At 39.8% G+C, this 16421-nt stretch overlaps 1 pseudogene; it reads right to left on the bottom strand.

The window, feature by feature from the left end:
• Window positions 1-4224: 4224 nt before the first annotated feature.
• Window positions 4225-16421, bottom strand: part of LOC132693066 (heterogeneous nuclear ribonucleoprotein A1-like) — a 35590-nt pseudogene continuing 23393 nt past the window's right edge.

Below are 16421 nucleotides of genomic sequence, written 5' to 3'. Positions count from 1 at the left end.
CTAATAGTTTTTTGCTGGAGTCTTTAGGGTTTCCTATATAGTATCATGTAATCTGCAAATCATGACAGTTTTACAATTTCCTTACAAATTTGGCTACTTTATATCTATTTCTTGTCTGATTGATGTGACTAGAACTTCCAGTATGTTGTTGAATAAGAGTGTTGAGAATGGGTATCCTTTTCTTGTTTCTGATCTTAGAGGTAAAGCTTTTAGCTTTTTACCATTGAGTATGATGTTAGTTGTGAGTTTGTCATATATGGCCTTTATTATGTTAAGGTATGGTCCATCTATACCCACTTTGCTGAGAGTTTCTATTATGAATGAAGGTTGTATTGTGTCAAATGCTTTTTCTGCACCTGATGAGATGATTATATAATGATTATTTTTGTTAAAATAGTATAATCACATTGATAGATTTGTACATATTGAACTATTACTGCATCCCTGGAATAAATCCCATTTGATCATGGTAAATAATCCATTTTATATATTGTTGAATTCAATATGCTAATATTTTCCTGAGGAGTTTTGCATCTCTGTTCATCAGTGATATTGGCTTGCATTATTTTTTTTTGCAGTGTCTTTATCTGGTTTTGATATCAAGGTCATGCTGAACTTGTAAAATGAATTTGGAAGCTTTCCTTACTCTTCAATTTTTTGGTACAGTTGAGAATGATAGGTATTAACTTTTCTTTAAATGTTTGGTAGGATTCATCTGTGAAGCTATCCAGTCCTGGAATTTGGTTTATTGGGAGTGTTTTATATTATTTTATTACTACTAATCAGTCTTTTCACATTTTACATTTCTTCCTGATTTAGTCTTAGAAGCTGTATATTCTTTTTTTTTAATTTTAGTTTTCATGGTTATCATTTTAATACCTGCATAATATTTCATCAATATAACATAACACTTTGCTCAATCATGTCTCTCTTTGTCTGACATTTTGGCCTTTCCCAACCCTCCAATTATTCTGTGCACAAAATTCAGGAGTTTCTTTTTTTCTCTCTTTTTTTAAAAACATTTTAATGTTTATTTTTTTTAATTTATTCTTTAATTTACATCCAAGTTAGTTGGCATAATGCAACAAGATTTCAGGAGTAGATTCCTTAATGCTCCTTACCCATTTAGCCCATCCCCACTCCCACATCCCCTCCAGTAATCCTCTGTTTGTTCTCCATATTTAAGAGTCTCATGTTTTGTCCCCCCCCCCTTGTTTTTATATATTTTTTTGCTTTCCTTCCCTTGTGTTCATCTGTTCTGTGTCTTAGAGTCCTCATATGAGTGAAGTCATATGATATTTGTCTTTCTCTGACTAATTTCACTTGGCATAATACCCTCTATTGGGTAATTACAAATGGCAAGATTTCATTCTTTTTGATTGCCAAGTAATACTCCATTGTATATATATACTACATCTTCTTTATTCATCCATCGATGGACATTTGGGCTCTTTCCATATTTTGGCTATTGTTGATACTGCTACCATATATATTGGGGTGCATTGCCCAGAAGCTGTATATTCTTAGGAATTTATTATTTTTTCTAGGTTGTCCAATTTGTTGGCATATATATATATATATATATATATATATATATATATTTGTAGTTGTCTCCTGTAAACCTTTGTATTTCTGTGGTGTTGGTTGTAACTTCCCTTCTTTAATTGCTGATTTTATTCTTTTAAATCCTCACTCTTTTTTTTTTCAATGAGTCTGGTTAAAAGTTTATCAATTTTATTTATCTTTTCAAAGAACAGCTCTTAGTGTATAGATCTTTTTTTTTTCTTTCTTCTGTCTTTCTGTCTGTCTGTCTGTCTCTATTTCACTTATTTCCACTCTGATCTTTATTGTTTCCTTACTTCATTCTTTGGGCTTTGTTTGTTCTTCTTTTTATAGTTCCTTTGGTTGTAAGGTTAGACTGAGATTTACCTACTTCTTGAGGTAAGCCTGTATCACTATAAACTTTCCTCTTAGAAAGAGGGGCACCTAGGTGGCTCAGTCAGTTAAGTGTCTGACTCTGGATTTTGGTTCAGGTCATGATCTCCTGGCTTGTGAGTTCAAGCCTCATGTCTGGCTCTGTGCTAACAGCATGGAGCCTGCCTGAGATTCTGTCTCCCTCTCTGTCCCTCTCTTGCTTGTGCTGTCTCTCTCATTCATAAATAATAATAATAATAAAAGTTTTTGCTGCATCCCCCAATTTTGGATCATTGTGTTTCCATTTTCTTTTGTCTCAAGGTATTTTTAAATTTCCTCTTTGATTTCTTCATTGACCCATTGTTTAGTAGGATGTTATTTATCTTCCATTTGTTTGTGTTTTTTCTACTTTTCTTGTTGTGATTGATTTCTGGTTTTATACTGTTGTGGTCAAAAGAGTTTCTTGATATGATTTCAATCTTCTTAAGTTTATTATGACATGTGATATAACCTGGAGAATGTTCAATTTGTACTTGAATATTTTGTTATTTTTGGATATAATGTTCTATACATATCTGTTAAGACCACCTAGTCTAGTGTGTTCAAAGTCACTGTTTCTTTATTGATCTATTCATTGATGTAAATAGGGTGTTAAAGTCCCAACTATTGTATTACTGTAAATTTCTTCCTTTATATTTATTAATATATGCTTTATATATTTAGGTCCTCCTATGTTTGGTGCATATATATTTTCAATTGTTATATCTCCTTGTGGAATTGGCCCCTTTATCATTATATATGCCCTTCTTTGTCTCTCATTACAGTCTTTTCTAAGTCTATTTTGTCTGATATAAGTATTGCTACTCCAGCTTTATGTTTGTTTCCATTTGCATAGGATATCTTTTTCCATCCTTTCACTTTCAGTCTGTCTTTAAATCTGAAGTGAGTGTTTTGTAGGCATCATATAAATGGGTCTTATTTTTTTATCCATTCAATCACCTATGCCTTTTTATTGGAATGTAGTCTTTTTACATTTACAGTAATTATTGGTAGTTATGTACTTATTGCCATTTTGTTTGTTTTCTAGCTATTTTTTGCACTTCTCTGTGCCCTCCTTCTTTTGCTTTCTTCCCTTGAGATTTGACAATTTTCTTTATTGTTATGTTTGGATTCCTTTGTCATTTTTTTGTGCATCTGTAACAGGTTTTTGGTTTGTGGTTACCATGAGGTTTATATATATCCCCTAAGTATACACCAATCTACTTTAAGTTAAGGGTTTCTTAAGTTCAAACACATTTTAAAAGCACTACATTTTACTCCCCTGCACCCACATTTTATGTATTTAATGTCATATTTTACATCTTTTTATTTTTTTGTCCCTTAATATTTATTATTGATATAGTTGATTTTACTACTTGTTTTTTTAACCTTTATACTAGGCATAAGTGATTAATTTACTACCTTTAGGTTTGCTTTACCTGTAGTTATGACCTTTTCTGCTTGAAGAAGTCCCTTAAACATTTCTTGTAATGCCAGTTTAGTGGTGATGAATTCCTTTAATTTTTGTTTGTCGAGGGAATTAATCTCTCCTTCATTCAGAATAACATTTCTGGGTACAGTATTCTCAGCTGTAGGTTTGTTTTTTTCCTTTCGGCACTTTAAACATATTATGCCACTCTCTTTTGGTCTGACATGAAAAATGCTGAAAAATCAGCTGATAGTTTTATGGGTGTATCTTGTAGGTATCTAGTGTCTTTTCTCTTGCTGCTTTTAAGATTATCTTTAATTTTTGACATTTTAATTATGTGTCTTTGTGTAGATCCCTTTGGGTTCATCTTGTTTGTGGATCTCTCACTTTCTGGACTAGGATGTATGTTTCCTTCCCCAAGTTTGGAAAGTTTTCAGCTATTTGTTCAAATAAGTTTTCTGCTCTTTCTCTCTTCACCTTCTGGGACCCTTATAATGCAAATGTTAGTATCACTTATGTCTTAGAGGCCCTTAACCTCTCCTCATTTTTTTCTTTTTGCTTATCAGTGGATGTTTTCCACTGCCCTTCTTTCAGATCATTGATCCATCTTTTTACATCCTCTAATCTTCTGTTGATTCCCTCTAGTGTATTTTTCATTGTAGTCCTTGTATTCTTTAACTCTTTTGGGTTCTTTTTATATTTTCTATCTCGTTGTTGAAGTTCTCACTTCATTTACTCTTTCCAAAATTTGATGAACATCTTTATGACCATTACTTTGAACTCTTTAGCAGGTAGATTGCTTATCTCTGTTTCATTTCATTCTTTTTTTGAGTCTTTCTCATATTCTTTTATTTGGAATTCCTCTGTCTCCTTATGTTGTCTGACTGTCTGTTTTTTTCTAAATATTAGGTAGGTCAGCTCCATCCCTTGGTCTTAGAGGTTATGATCTTATGTAGATGGCATTCTGTGGGCCCAGAAATGCAATATTCCTTCTTACCAGAACTAGGTGCCCTAGGGGTTTGCCTTGTGTGAGCTGTTTGTGGCCTCCTGTTATGATTGAGCTGCAACTGCTGTGGGTGTGATGGTGGGTGGGACAGGCGTTTGGGCTGGCTGGATGCAATGTCCAGCTGCAACTGCTACAGGGGCACTGGTGGGTAAGTATGAGCCCCAGAATGGCAAGCTGACAGGCCCAGTTGCAACTGCTGCTGGTATAATGGTCAGTGGGCTTAGCCCCAGGTGTGGCTGGCTGTGAAGCCCAGTAGCTGCTGTGGGTGTGCTGGTAGGCTAGGCTGGCCTACCCTTTCCAGGACAAGAGTCACTTGAGGGGCACCAGTCCCAGCTGAGGTTGCCCACCAGATGTGGCAGGTGGTAGCCTCTTTGGAGGGGTGCCTGTAGGGGTCAGCAGATTGGGTGGAACAAATCTACATGGGAATGCTGGGTCAAGGCAAGCAGTGTTAGCAAGGTAGATAATGTCAGAACTGAATGACCTAGGCTGAAAGAAGGCAAGCCCACCTGTGCTTACATTCCCAGAGAAAGTTCCTCCAGATCCCTGCCCCTCTGGCACACACCCTAAAATTAATCAATAAATCTCTTTCATCTATGGCCCAGGTGCATTTTTTTTTTAAAGACACATTTATCCAGCATAATGATCAGACTATTACATTAAGCAATCAAAAGCATGGGTGCAAAAAAAAAAAAATCTACATTAAAACCCTTTGTTGGAATGCTTTACAGTTTCCACAGAACAGAAATGAAAATAACCTGTTATACAATTAGTCACAAGTACAGTCCTCGAGGTTTTTGCCCATACACATGAGTATTGTCTAAAACATGTCTTCTTTGTAGCAGCTAGGCCCTGCCACCACTGTGCTTGACTGAGTTCACAAATCTGTTGTAACCTATAGCTTTCCTGTCACTTCTCTGGTTCTCCTCTCCTGCTAAGCTTTGTTTCCTGGCAGTAATTAAAACCTTCTGCCACTGCCATAGCTACAGCTGCTGCTGGAACTGCCATAGCCACCTTAGTTTCGTGGTTTGGCAAAATATTGGCATCTGCCACCATAGGGGCCAGAGCTTCTGCCTCCAAAATTTCCTCTTTTCATGGGTCCAAAATTTGAAGATTAATTTTTGTAATTGCCAAAATCATTATAGCTTCCACCACCTCCAAAGTTGCTTCCATTGTTACCAAATCCATCATAGCCATCCCCACTGCCACCATATCCACCACCACCTCGACTGCCACCAACAGTGGCACTGAAATTTCCTCCACAGCCAAAGTTGTCATTCCCCCCAAAACCACCTCCATGACCACTACCAAAGTTTGACCTCTTTGGCTGGAGGAAGCACTAGCCATCTCTTGCTTAGATAAAGCTTTCCTTACTTCACAGTTGTGGCCATTCACAGTATGGTATTTTTGAATGACAATCTTGTCTACAGAGTCGTGGTTGTCAAATGTTACAAAAGCAAAGCCTCTCTTTTTGCCACTGCCTCGGTCAGTCATGATTTCAATCACTTCAATTTTCCCATACTATTCAAAAAAATCTCTTAGATGACATTCTTCAGTGTCTTCTTTAATGCCACCGACAAAAATCTTTTTCACGGTTAAGTGGGCACCAGGTCTTTGAGAATCTTCTCTTGAGACAGCACTCTTTGGTTCTACAACTCTTCCATCCACCTTGTGTGGCCTGGCATTCATGGCTACATCCACCTCTTCCACAGTGGCATAGGTGACAAATCCAAAGCCTCTGGAGCACTTGGTGTTCAAATCTCTCATTACCACACAGTCCTTAAGCGTTCCCCATTGTTCAAAATGGCTCCTCAGACTCTCATCAGTTGTTTCAAAGCTCAAACCTCCAATGAAAAGCTTCCACAACTGTTCAGGCTCTTTGGGAGACTCCGACTTAGACGTGGTGGGAGGGGAGGCTTTAATGATGCTTACTCAGTGGTGTCCACAGGCAGAAAGCCCCAGGTCCTTTTTAAATTGCTGCCTCTTCTAAATTTCGGAGAGTGTGAGATTATGGGTGGCCCTTTAAGAGTGGAGTCTTTATTTCCTATAGCCCTCAGGCCCTCCCAGAATTAAGCTCTGTTAATTTTGAAAAACAGACATTATGGAGGCTTGTCTTCCCAGAGCATGGATTATCTCATATCGGGTTTGAAACCTTCCTTTTTCAGGGAAGACCTCTGTAAATGTGATATCCCTCCCACTTGTGGGTTTTCACACTGAGGGTTTGCTTCCTGATGAGAGGACATTCTGCCCTTCCTACACTTCTCGGTGTGTATTTTTCTTTAAATCTTTAGCTATGGAAATCTGCTAGCCTTCACGTCATTATCTAGGGACAGTTGTTCTACATGGAGTTACAGCCTTGGTATATTCACGGGAGGAGGTGAGCTCAGGATCTTCCTACTCCACCATATTTCCCACCACTATGCCAGATGTGGGTCTTTAAAAATAGTGTCAAAGAAGACATCTGACTCTTAAACCTTGATTTAAATCATTGGTTAATATACCTAAGTGTAATTTTCTCTCTTTAATACATCAACAGCACGTTAGTAACTATAAGAATTGTGGAATGGATATTTCTTGTTCCCTCTACCATACTTCCCAAGTGTCCAAGGCACTGTACCAACGAGACCTTTATCTTCTACCTGTACTTCATTTCAGTTAGTTTTAGCAATCACATTGTTCCAGCATGCCAGGGGCTATCATTACTTTACATAATCATGGCCACACAGCTGGTGAGAAATCTAACTTCAGAATCCATCCTTAGAGACTTCTTCTTTTACCAGCTGTCTTATTTGGAGTTCCCTAGAAATCTAAGATGGATATTCTTAAGTGATTAATTGGGTGAATATTCTTAGGAAAAAGAGAATGAGGGAGGCAGGATAGAACAGATGAAAAGGCTAAACAAAAATGTACTCACTTTAGTCTGATTACATGATAATTCTGAAACATAAATTGTACAATAAAAGTAGTTGTACCTCAAAGGGGCCTGGCCCCTTATGCCTTGAGCCACTTATTGGCCAAGGTCTGGCCCAGGTGAGCAGGTGAGAGGAAAGAGGTGAGGTGTAGTGCAACCTCCCACAGGTTGTTTTCTTCTTCCTCTTCTCCTTCTCCTTCTCCTTCTCCTTCTCCTTCTCCTTCTCCTTCTCCTTCTCCTTCTCCTTCTCCTCCTCCTCCTCCTCCTCCTCCTCCTCCTCCTCCTCCTCCTCCTCCTCCTCCTCCTTTGCACAAGAGCTACCTCTCTGGAGAAGGAGCAGCATGAGTTGTTACTGGATAACATTCAGAACATCTGGGGCATGAGTGCACCAGCTGGTAGAAGAGATCTGAGTGGAGCACCAAGAGCAACAAGAATACCACTTAGAAATACTTTCAAGAAATGATCTGTATGACAAAAATGGGAAATTTATATTCTACTTGGACTTCCAGAAGGACTGCTAGAGTAAGTCAAGGGACTTACTTTAGGCTAAGCTCTGCTACTAACTACCTGGAGGATTACTTTGATCACTTTGTGCCTCAGTTTCTAAACCTATAAAATTAAAAGTAAAGTACAGATTTAGATAGTTTTGCCTTTGATTTTTAACCTCATTCCTTATCTTAAATGGGATGAGTGTGCTTAGCATTACTAAGGCTCTCATCTGTGGTGAGTTGGGCTGGGATAGAAGTAGGAGGGAATGCACCAGCTTATGCAATTTACAGAGATATAAGGACAATTATAAGTTTAGGAACCATGGAGCTGGTTGGTTACTAAGCACCAATGATGCTCTTAAGGAAGAAAATGACAGGTTCAGGTCAGCTAACTACCAATTCAGTCACAATATAAAAGCTTGAGAGCCTCCCAGCAGCATTGAAATAGCTAATTTCCTGCAGCTTAAGGGCAGACTATGCTGAAAATCAATCTCAGTACTTGGTTTTATAATAGCAGAATTATAAATAAGGCTGAATTCTCATTCTCAGTAAATCTATGTTAAAGTTTGGCCCTATGAATAAAGGCCTGTGTTAGAAACACATAAAGGAACACACTTAAGTCTAAATGTCCACATTCCCTTGAACACTCTGGAGATTACAGAAATACCCCATAACTCCTTGCTAATGCCACCTCCTACTACTTGGAAACATGCAAAGGTCTCACCTGAGGCCAATGCCTTGCAAGATGTTGTTTTCCCTTCTAATATATGACCTCATCTTTCCTCATGGCTTCTAGACCAATAGTGAGGATCAAGAGCCACCATGACCCAATTAAGGAAGTACCATCCATGCTTTCATAGAAAAAAAAAATCACCAAAACAGTTTTGGAACCTGGTTAATATGTACTGACAGGAATGGAGAGAATATGGCTGGGAGTGAACCTGGGGGATGCTGGAATTGGACTCTCCAGGGAAAAGACAGGAAGACTGAAGTATGAGTGAATAAGAGAAAACTTGTTGATAGTAATATGTGGAGGATACTCCCCAATGACTCAGGACCAGTTCTACATATCCTTCCCTAAACTGTAAATCTGAATTCACTGCTTCAATGGCTTATGGAAGCTTGAAAATAGTGATGGCCAAAGTAATTGAAGTAGAGACACCAGACTACCTCTAGGAAGGAGTCAAAAGTCTTAGATGAGCATGCTAGTAAAGAACTATCATAGAAGATCAGAAAACCCATCAGATTAATGACCATGTTCCATGAGGGGGAAAATAAGGCATCTTAAAAAAATAAGGCATCTCAGTGAGGGGTCCTCTGGCATCATAAAGACACAAACAGTGGTAAACATCCTCTGTAGGTGACAGCTGATGGTAGGGAAAGTTACTCTAGAATTGGGCTCCATAGGGTCAATAGAGATAAATGGCTTCTGGAAATATCAGAGGCCAAATGATGTTATTTAGTCATGAGATGCAAGGTGGAAATAATTGCTATAAAGAACAGAATGGCTCAAAAATGGCAACTTGAAGCTCTTACCTGCAAGGACAAATGGCAATAATGTTCTTTTGGAAAAATAGATAGGCAGCCAACATGAATATTACTTGACATATATAAACACTACCTGCCTCAAAGAAAATACCAAAAGCAGACAAAAAGAAATCTGGTGTCAGTTGTCACAGTGAAAAATCACAATTCCTTATCAGTGTTCCAGACCCCGTCATTTCTCAGACACAAGTTGAATCACTGAAGAAAAGGCCAAGTATCCTGGAGCAAAGAACTTGAAACACCACAGCAAGTACATATAGTAATGATTCTTCCAATTCTTCCCCAAAGTTTCCTATGGCTATTTATCAAAGTAACTATACACTGGTCAAAAAGGAATACCCAGATACTTTGAAAGTCACTGAATGCAGGGTTTTAGTACAGTGACATCAGGGGACTCAAAATGTCACATCTATTTCATAGTTGGTCCAGTTAGTCCATAAAACTATCTTGTGGTCAGTTCCCTGGCCCCTGAGTGCATAATTGATATGGATATATTTAACAGTTGGCAGAACATTCATATTAGTCTATAAACTAAAACATAGAAATCCTTGTCTTAGAGTCTGCTTTCAGGAGAATCCCATTTAAGTCTAAGTTCATTGTGGCTACAATTCAGTGAAGGAGGGGAAATACAATGAGACAAAGTGGAGAAGTAGGTAGGAGCTGGATGGCGTGGGGTTTTGTAATACCTAAAAAGCTTGCATTTAATTCTAAGGGCAATGGGAAGTCAAGGTATGTTTTAAATAGAGGGATAGCATGAATAAATCTAAATGTCTAAAAAAATTATGCCAGCTGCTTTGAATAAAATTATGTGAAAGGAACAATAATGGATGCACGGAGCCCATTTACAAAGAGATGAAAGTAAAAAGGGTGGTAATGAAGAGGTAGGAATGGGTTGATTCCAGAGTTTAGAGTTAAATTCCACAGGGCTTGCTGATGGATCCAGGTACTTTTGGACAGGTTGAGGTAGGTGGGATGTTAGAGCTCACTGGACATCGGCAGAATTCTGTTCACAAGTTGGGGAGGTAAATAAGCTGGGGAGTCATGTACTGATGTTTTTATTTGTCATACTCCTAGGCATAGTGACAAGACACTACTGTCTTCACTAGATTCATTTTGTTATGTAATTACAATCTCTTAAGGACAAAAATAGTGGCAAATTGTAATTATCTTGACTCCTAGCCAAATTATATCACACAGACTACTGGAAGTGTATAGTCCAAAAAGGAAGAAGTAATTACAAATTGAGCCATGTTCTTTTCATGAAGGAGGAGGAAGAGTCAGCTTCCTACACAGCACAGGCTATCTGAGGGAGAGAACAGATGGTTTGTACATTAACCCTTCAGGACAGAGGAACACTGGAGAATAGTCCAGACGCCATTGCTTTCTGGACAAAACACAGAAGTACTTCTAGCAATCTGCTTTCGCCCAGCCAACTCTTTAAGTCTCCCTCTTCACTGGACCCATGGCATCCTGATTACACCCAAGAGGGGAATAGCTCCCTTGTAAACACTAGGGAAAACAACAGTCTTTCTGGCATCAGCTTTAGGACAGAAATTACTAGATTCATATTAAACGAGGGTAGAAATTCTAGAGTCTTAGACTTAGGAGTGGCAGACCATACAAGTAGCTCAGCTTCTAGAAATCTGTTTTTAGGGATTCATTTGTGTAGATTTCTGTAGATCATACCAGACATGGGGAGGTTGGAGGTGGGCTTCAGCAGGACAACCCCCAGTAAACTAGGGCACTGCAAGTGCCCTTGTACTTTTCAAGATTTCCCCACTGTGTGTGGTGCAGAATGGTTAATATTGAAATACTGGATGACTAGAAAGAGGCTCAAACACCTCCCACCAAACATTGCCAGCCTATTTACAAAGTAGGCTCTATATCCCTACTGAGAATCAAAGATTATTCTAAATGCAACCTGAATTACACCAGTTCCTGCCTCTATGGGTTAATGTCTCACATTGCTTATAGCCCTACAGTCATCATCCATGCTCTATTCATTCTCTGCTCCCAGAGAGAAGACTGAAGCTCACATTTGCTAGAACTAGACCAATCACAGAATTATTTACCTGCTGGTCACAATCTAAAAGTGCAGCAGAAACTCAGAATTGCTACTTACTTTACCTTTAAACAGATGACATTCCTAGGCAAATTCAGGGGTGTGGCAGATGCTATTGATCCCACTCTACACATCCCTGGTCATTTCTGAACTGGTCTGCAGCTGCAATGGACAACCTTCCACCTCAAGCATCTATCTGAGCTTCTCTGCCTAAGGATTTTCTTTGGTGCTAAAGGCATTTGCCTGGTGGTGCTTGGCATTAAATGCTGCTAGGAGTACCCCCCAACCAATGGCAGGTAGAGATTACTGGATAAATACTTCAGCCTCCCCATCCCTTAATAGGACAGTCTTGAGGCATATTCTCAGTGGATTCTCAGAGATTCCCCAAGAAAACTGAGACTTACTTTCCCACAGAAGTATCCTGCTCAACATTCTGTATTGGCTTTCTTCCTATAGTAGACTGATGATGTACTATCCCCATTCAGAGAATGTGCCCAGAAGCTCCAGATGTCAGCTCCTTCAGGGTCTACCTTAATTTTAGAGTGATCTCACCTGAGGTCAGGGTTTTGGACAGCCCACATCTGGTGACTATGTAAGATTAAGATTCAATGGTTTGGCTATCTGTGTCCCTTGTAGGATGATGCTGATGAGCAATATTTGCTCCAGAGGCCCCTGCCAGCCTGGTTGAGGATTTTCCAGTCTGCATCATAGTACAGGATACCCAATCCCGATTCCTCCTCCCTCCTTTCACAGGTGTTGATACCTAAAAAACATCTGTACCCAAAACTCTGCCTAGAATCTGTTTCTAGAAAGAGTAACCTTCTTACCCATGTTGCTCTCCCAGCTCCTTCAGTTTTTCCTACTGAGACCACAAATGAACCTCTTGCACTCAAGTCTTCAACCGTATGGAGAGGACTCAAGATAGAACCAGAAGGAAAGAGGAAAAGGGTGTTGTATGTAAGCAATGAATCATGGGAATCTACACCCAAAACTAAGAGCACACTGTATACACTGTATGTTAGCCAACTTGACAATAAATCATATTTAAAAATTTTAGTTAAAAAAAAGAAAAATGGTTCTTCCTCATTTCTAGTGTTTCCTTTTAGATAACTCTTGGCTTTCCTCTCATCAATCCTTTCCTCCTCCCTGAAAGGGTAAACTGGGTATGTGTAGTGCAGCTCGTTCCTCTTTCCTTTTGGGAGTGAGGCTGCACAAAGGAAACATGATTTCTCCCCATTCCTACATGCTGTAAGTTTTCCAGAGACAGATAATGATGTAGAGTCCTCTAGAGGTCAGTGTGGAGGGACTGGCTAAGTGTTTAATCCTGGGGCTTGGTTTTGAGAAGGCCACTGGCCTGCAGATATTTATCAGTAGGAAAGACAGTATTTTATCTACCATTTACTGATTTTCATCTTGTGTTTATATTGTTTAAGAACTCAGGCAGGAAAGAAAATAATTCGTTAGTTTCTACCAAAACCCTTCACTCACCTAGATAAGCTTTAGCTCTGTTGTGAGGTCTCCTGTGTTGTATCTAAGCAAGGAGAGGGTGGTGGATATGGAGATGTCCCGCTCAGATGTTCCACTAAGAAACCAGCTGCAGGGAGCATAGTTGACTGGCAACCCCAGCTTCTGCCTTCTGGCCCCACTGTGGCATTCAGTCAGAGGCTGGTGGGACTGGGGCTCTCCCAGCTGATGATTGACCACATTAGTTCTAGCTAAAGCAGTCCTGCCAGATGCAGGTTTCATCTAACAGACAACTTTGTCTCACGGATTCCCAGATGCCTAGTCACATCTTTCTCAGAATTGCACTGCATGAAGGGTGAGTCTCTTCCTAATCAGCCCTTCCTTCCCATTCTCCTTTCACAAATGTCAGATCTGCACTGTGGTCAGAAGTCTCCCTCTGCCTTCTCCTGCTCCTTTCTCCCTTACATAGGCATCTCCCCACATCTTGAATATCTAATCCATCCTGGTATCTGATTCTTGGAGACCTGAACTGACACAGGGAGTAACTGCCCAAAGCAGAAAAATGAAGGATGGTTCTTACTCTCATGTTCAAATCCTGCTTTGGGTGGCCCATTTGTAAACCAGTACCAGAATCTGGCCACCTTTGTCTTAATTGCAGGATTTATTCAATTATTGAACATTTAGTGAAAACAATTTTTAAAAATGTTTAATGTTTAAAATGTTTTAAATCCCCCACCACATCCCTAAGAACCTCCTTTTCCTAGAAATTCTCCACTCCCCCCACATGGAAGCCCTTAAAGCTTCTCTTCACTAGTATTTCTTTCAGCCATTTCTAACTGGAGTAGCACTGACCGCTCCTAAAAAAAAAAACAGGCCTTTTGTAAAATCATTGTCAAATTTTCAGTATATTATTTTTAGCTCAAGTACTTCATACTCCCATTAGAAGGGAAGAAGGGTGGGTGCCTGAGTGGCTCAGTCAGTTGAACATCAACTCTTAATGTCAGCTCAGGTCATGATCTCACAGTTCATGAGTTGGAGCCCCACACTGGGCCCCGCACTGATGGTGCAAAGCCTCCTTGGGCATCTATCTCCCTTCCTCTCTCTCTGCCCTTGTCTCTCTCTCTCTCTCTCTCTTAAAATAAATAAATAAACTTTAAAAAATGGGGGGAAGAAGAACATTGTGTGATTGAAAATACAAGGACTCATTTACAGAGGAAAGCAGGTCTGAGTTCTAGCTGTATCATCCACAACTGAGTGATGATGATGAGACCACGCTTCAGAGTCATTTCCTCCTCTGGAAAATGAAAAGACCTCCAGGGCTTTTGGGGAAAATTGGAGAAGAATGTGAATGTACTTTATAGACAACAGAACAGAGGTCCACAATAATGGTCAGTGGGACAGGTCTGGTCTACAGATGTGCTGGTTTGTCCCATGCAGGATTATTATTTTTTTATCTGAAGTTTTTACAGAAACTCTGACTTCTTTTGAGAAGTCCCACCTGGCAACAATGCAATAAAAGGGAATAGCAGTTGCTTCCTTACACAGGATATGTTTTCACCATGTCATTCCTGCCCCCCAAACTCCTCAGTCTTACTCACTGAGACATCACTCATTTATGTTAACTCCTAGGCCCCCAGGGATGTCTGAGTTTGGGACCCCTAAAGTAGAACATGAAAAAGGTGTTCATCATATATGAGGGGGTGGTCAAGCACTAATAGGGAAGGTCCATGAGAGAAGAGAGTTTGTCAACACTCAGGATGTGGCCTGGAAGATTGGCTTCCCACCATACCCAAAATCATTTCAATGGACAACTTCCCAGACATCCTATGACTTCCCACTTGGTGCTATTATACTCACAGAGTATTATACTCACAGATTTTTGTGTCCATAAAGCTTCTGCTAATGGAAACAACTAGTTCCTTCTGCTCCTCTCTTTTCCCTCACACAGCCTACAGAGTTCTGGTTGGAACTTCCATGCTAACACCAGGGCCTGCTCCAGGCAGTGAGTTTCAACTGCCTCCTTCTTCATTCATCAGGGAAGAAAATTTCAGGGTCAAAGCCAAAGGCATTTGTGTTGTTTCATGGGACAAAGGAGTTGAAGGCCTGCACCATGTAGGTACAGTCTCTGTGGATTCTCACTCCCCATGGAGGGGTAGTTTTTCTTTAAATGGGCTTTTCTTTGACAGTAAGACAGTAAAATTATGAGTCATTTTTATAATCTTAGAATAGTGCCTTTTATATAGAGAGGGCCAAGCACAGGCATTAGCTCATTGAATCTTTACAATATCACACAGAAATAGAAAGTTATTATTATTTCTACTTACAGGCAAATAAATTACTGAGAATTTAAGTCATTTGCATAAGGTCACACAATAGGAAAGGTTGATGCTAGGATTTGAATTCGTGCAATTTAAATGCAGAGCTCTTGCTTTTACCCGCCTCTATACAATACTGTCTTTCAAGAGATTTAAGCATGTATTTAAAGATAAAGGAAGTTGCTTAGATCTAGCCACAGGCAAAACTTATTCTGCATAGTTTAAAGCACATTGGATGCAGAGAATGTTAATTTGCCTCCATCCACAAGAATAAATTACGGTGGGCAGTTTTGGGAGTGATATGCAAACCATAAAATCCTCCAACAACATTCTTTACCAGCTGCATTAATATGATCCTGCATCTCCTATTCCTGAAAGTTTAAGTATCCTGAACCAGTTAGATGCAGGGCACCAGAAAGTAACTAGGTGGCTTGAGGTTCTCCTTATATACACCCATATCCTGCCTGGAAAGAGAGCAACTTGGTCTACCATGGAGTTCTCTCAATTCCTCCTTTGTGCAAGGTACCGGAGAGCTCAGAATTCATTTTTTGGATTTAGTAAAGGGAGGCACCATTACACAGCAGAGGAGAATTGAGCACTAGCTTCCCTATTCCTCCAAATGTCCCCCAGACACAGGCCTGCAGCTCTGGGCAAGAATGGTCTTGGACAGTGATCTCCATGACCTCTGTCCTATAGGAGAATGACAGAATATCATTCCGGGCAAAGGTAATCATCCCTGAAGACATGGTTCAAATCCTGCTTTTGCTGTTTTTCAACTTCCTCAGGGGAGACTTATCCCTTCTGTAATACAAAGATAGATTTAAGAGATGCTGGTGAGGCAGAGTATAAGCTCATTTACTGAAATGGGAAACTGAAGAGTAGTGGTCCATAAAATGAATAACTAACCCACTCCCGTAACAAACTTGGTTACAGCAGCATCCTGTGAGTATGACTGCTTCCTTGCTGTCTTCCATTCTAACACTGTCAACCTTATTCCTGTCTGAATGGTGTCCCAGAGCCTCAATATTTTCACAGCATTTCCCTTAATTTATCTGGCTTCATTAAAATTTTATCACCACTCAGTCCCTGCTTCAGAGGGTTGCAGAGGAGCTTGTCTCTCCCCACCTTGGCCATGCAATGCACAAAAAGTGGTAAAGAATAAACCTTGCTCCAAGCTAGCTACTACTTTAGCCCATCTTATGGGCAGAAAGATTCTTGGCTATGGATCCCATCTTGTTAATGGCCTCTGTA

This window comes from Panthera onca, chromosome B1, assembly GCF_046562875.1.
Source record: "Panthera onca isolate mPanOnc1 chromosome B1, mPanOnc1 haplotype 2, whole genome shotgun sequence".
NCBI classification, from domain to species: Eukaryota; Metazoa; Chordata; class Mammalia; order Carnivora; family Felidae; genus Panthera; species Panthera onca.
The sequence above is the reverse complement of the archived record's forward strand: the minus strand, read 5'-3'. Positions and strand labels throughout refer to the sequence as shown.